The sequence below is a fragment of the Rutilus rutilus genome, assembly GCF_951802725.1.
Source record: "Rutilus rutilus genome assembly, chromosome: 23".
Classification (NCBI taxonomy): Eukaryota; Metazoa; Chordata; class Actinopteri; order Cypriniformes; family Leuciscidae; genus Rutilus; species Rutilus rutilus.
The window spans coordinates 9,535,218-9,539,461 of record NC_140233.1 but is presented as its reverse complement, the minus strand read 5'-3'; the positions used below and the strand labels follow the sequence as shown (position 1 = coordinate 9,539,461).

At 35.0% G+C, this 4,244-nt stretch overlaps 1 long non-coding RNA gene across 1 annotated transcript; it reads left to right on the top strand.

Moving 5' to 3' along the window:
• The first annotated feature begins 542 nt into the window (after window positions 1–542).
• On the top strand, window positions 543–3,243 carry LOC311282549. Its single transcript, XR_014625956.1, has 3 exons — window positions 543–1,004; window positions 1,736–1,837; window positions 2,472–3,243. It is a non-coding gene; the product is annotated as an uncharacterized lncRNA (long non-coding RNA).
• Window positions 3,244–4,244: the final 1,001 nt, after the last annotated feature.

Sequence of the window (4,244 nt, the reverse complement as noted above, 5' to 3'; positions counted from 1 at the left end):
TCATCTGGATGTGAAACACTAAAGTTGTAAAGGGGAAGAAAATGTATTCTTTTTTTGTAGTACAATGCATTTGTTTTTGATGATTCAAGGTGACTAAATATGGATTGAGTGTTAAATAAATATTTGAGTTTCCAAGAAAAGGAAGGCACAATCGTGCAAACAAAGCAACCCTGTATCACATGAAATACGTTCTGAGGAAACTATTTTGCAAATCGCAATTACGTTACATGCCAACATATAAGCAGTGCTATTACGTTGGTCCTTAACCTAATATAAGCAGTGCTATTACGTTGGTCCTTAACCTAATATAGCCAATCTATTGCAGTGCTATTACGTTTGTCCTGAACATAATACATCCAAAGCAGGTTTCTTTTCACACGTATAGCAGCTCATTTTGTTTTAATTATTTACTCCCTTTTTTCTCATTGGGCTACAAAATATTATCTATGCCATGGCGAGTCAAATGGCGGCACCCAGATAATTTTTATCTGGCCCTCCAACTGGTTTTTGATGTTTAAAACCCCTCGCAATCTGAAATCAAAGTCCCCGCAAAGGTTTAGCGCGTTCAGCGGTGAGTTTAACAACGCACGTGATCATTCAGCGGTGAGTTTAACAACGCACGGCAGTTCGTGATATGGTCACGTAATTTAATCTATTGATTCGTGCCACGGACACGTTTATTTCGTTATTTTCGTAATACCAGCACGTTTTTTAAACAATTGTATTTTCAATGGGAAGCGTCTTTCGTGATAACAGCACGATTCTTTCTGCCTGTCGGCTGCAGCAGAGAAGCTGTTTAATCAACATTTTTTTCACGAGATCTTATGTATTTTTATGTATTTTTTTAATGTTATTATTTCGGTCTTATTGCCAGGGAAGCTGGATTGCTTTGCTGTTTATTGATATTTTTAAAATTATATTTTATCAGTAGGAAATCGCGCTGAAGAAGTCTCGTTCCGAACACATCGCGATATTTGGCATCAGTTCACGTGTGTCAGATGTTGGTAAGTAAATACCTAAATACGCTGTCCTAATAATGTGTGATATCATGTCTTTTCTGTTTGTCGATATTAATCTGCCATTATATCTGCCATCTCCACGGAGACTTTGCGTTTCATTGCTTTCTAATTCAAAACAGGGTGATTAACACTGCCTGTCACGTGACGTGCTATAGGCTTAGATATTCATATCAGATTAAAAATAGTACAATTAGTTCCAAAGTTGTATTTGTAGTAGAAGCACAGTAAAAACAACACTTACCATGCTTTTACCACAGTAACATTAGTTTTACTGTGATAAGTGTAGTAAAAAGACAGTTATCACAAAACTTACCATGCTTTTACCACACTATTTGTAGTTTTAATGTGGTACTTATTGTAAATGCACAGTAATCACAACACTTACCATGCTTTTACCACAGTAACCATAGTTTTACTGTGATAGGTGTGGTAAAAGGACAGTAACCACAAAACTTACCATGCTTTAAACCTCAGTAACCTTAGTTTTACTGTGATTGGTTTAGTAAGGACAGTAATCACAAAACTTACCATGCTTTTACCTCAGTATTGATAGTTTTAAAGTGATATTTGTTGTAAATGCATATTAACCACAACACTTGCCCTGCTTGTAAGGCTTTATAATGTAACATCCAATATTTGTAAGGTAAATCAGTACTTTTCCCTTTAAATAATCCTATATATTATACATAATGATATTTTCTTTTCTCTTTTTTCAGCTGAAAAGACCAAAAGGGCCTTTCGGACTCAGTCGTTCCATTATTGTTGGAGGAGAAGTAAACGGAGGAGACGGACAGCTGCAAATGCAAATATTCGCAATGGTATGTATGTGTTGGTTTTAACCCTAAATCAAACATTTTATCAAGCATTTGTTGTTTCTTAAAACTTTTCTCACAAAACCCATAGCCCAATCAGTACAAACATAGTCTGAAAGTCTTAATAATTCACAAGATTTAACAAGTTGTCAAATTCGTACGATACTCGTACATATTTGTATACTCGTACACAATCCTGCAGCTTTTACTCCTAGTGCTGTCATTGGCTACTGCCTCAATTCCTGTACATATTTATCGCGATATTTATAAATCAGTTGCGCCACTTCTTGGAAAGTTGTCGGATGTCACACACACTGTCAGAAAGTTTATATTAATTGCAAATTGGACCCTGTGTGTTTATGTTCCAGTAATACATGATGTCTCTCCACACCTCATAACCTACCTCTGTTTGCAAGAGTGGAAAAGCTTATCTGACTTGTCACATGACATAAGATACTCGATTATTTTGTCATAATCAGAGCAGTTACACTGCTGATAACTGTCCCGTTTGCATGTAAATCTTTTTCATGATTATTGCTTGCTATTAAAGACATACTTTTATTCATAGAAATGCCCACATATCAGTGAACTTATTACATAAAAATGCTTTTAACATTTAATTATGCAACACTCTTTACAGAAAACATATCCTACAGTTATAAACTCACAACGTCATCATCAAGTCCTGTACTGGGCACATTGGGCAACAACTGTCCTCCAACGTATTCGATCCGTGGCCAGGTTCTTCACATCTTCCCATGGGACACTGACATTCTTCAGGTCTTCGTGAAACATCTGTCTCCATGTCTTCCTTGGTCTTCCCTGTCTCCTGCATCCTCCTGGTGGTGTCCACTTCATCACTGTGTTTGGGTGTTGTTGTTTGGGCATGCGTAGGATGTGTCCAGCGAGGTGTACCCTTTGCTCTGTCACAGTTTCTGAAAGTCTTCATGTGAAGTCCCATTCCTCCTCAGGATCTCTTTGATATATGCAGAACCAATATTGAAAATAGTGATTTATCTTTTTCCATATTTTTAAAGCATTTTGTTTTCTCTTTTCAGCTTCATAAACTGTACTTGATTTCTGCCTAATGCCTTTATCAAAAAAGTGTCAGTGTTCATCAGGTGTTTTGCTAAAGGACATATTCATTGCATAGTTACAATAAAAGTGACCAATAATCACAAGGATATAGAATGAAAGTTGAGAATGTAAAATGTTGTGCTTATGTTTTTGCCTATTTGTTCTTTAAAGCGAAGAAACAAATGTATGTTCACATAACAAACTTGAATCTCATCTCTTGGTTTGTAAATATATTCAACTTCATCATAGCAATTTTTTTTACGTTAATGTATGTGTCACTATAATAGATTGCTCCTGTATCTGGATATTTTTAATAAACTGATTTTTATACTGTTGTGCAGTAGTTTTGGCAGTACATTTGTCTTTAAACAGTTTGACATTAAATATTGGAATAAGCTTTCAAAATGGTGTCCATTCATTGTGCTTTTGTTACATTTATTTGAATATTATTGATATACCTTTAATATACTATACATACACTGTAAATGTTAGAAGCACTTTAGTACATGTAATTATCTTTAATTAAAATACTACAAACCTACCCCTGCTGTAGGCCATTGCTTAGAAAAAAGTTTCTCTTTCAAATGTATTTATGCATCAGTCTAATCAAATAAGCAAATTTGTGTCATTGATCATGTGACCTCGTTTTTGGATGGTAACCACACAAAGGAGTCTTTTGTTTTTAAATATGAGTTTTATAATTTAATTAGAAGGAATGCATGTTTAACAGCCTAAATATAAAATATTTAAGGTATCTATCCCCGCAGCCAGAACCAGAAGAGATCTGTCATCGTTTACCATAAATGGGCATGTAAGTGTAACGCATCTGTTCAGCTGGGTTGTTATTGGCTGTGACTTTATCGCAGAACTCGCTGTGATTGGACAATCGTTTAACCCATATAAAACGGCGCTTCATGTTACAAAGTATGTTTTGGTGTTATTATTACGTTAGTTATACATTAAGCTAACTATAAAGTGTCTCTATGTTGTGAGAAATTACTCCTTTACCGAGATCCTAACCCTAACCCTAAGCATGTCTGCACATTTCAATGAACTACAGCACAATGCTGCTCCACTGATAGAATGACAGAGATATGTGGGTAATGTAGTTTAAAACGTTTAGTAATAAAACAACAAATGTTAAATAAATAATATATTTAATGGACAACTGGATATCTAAATTTGTTCATTGTGCAAACCTTTATGACATATATGAGGGACAGGCTGAAATTTGATATTTTACTGTGAGCACTTTAAAAATAACCTTTATGCCAGCTTTCCATATATGTCTGAAAACTGTGGCCAACATTATTTATTAAACATAGTATAAGCAGTT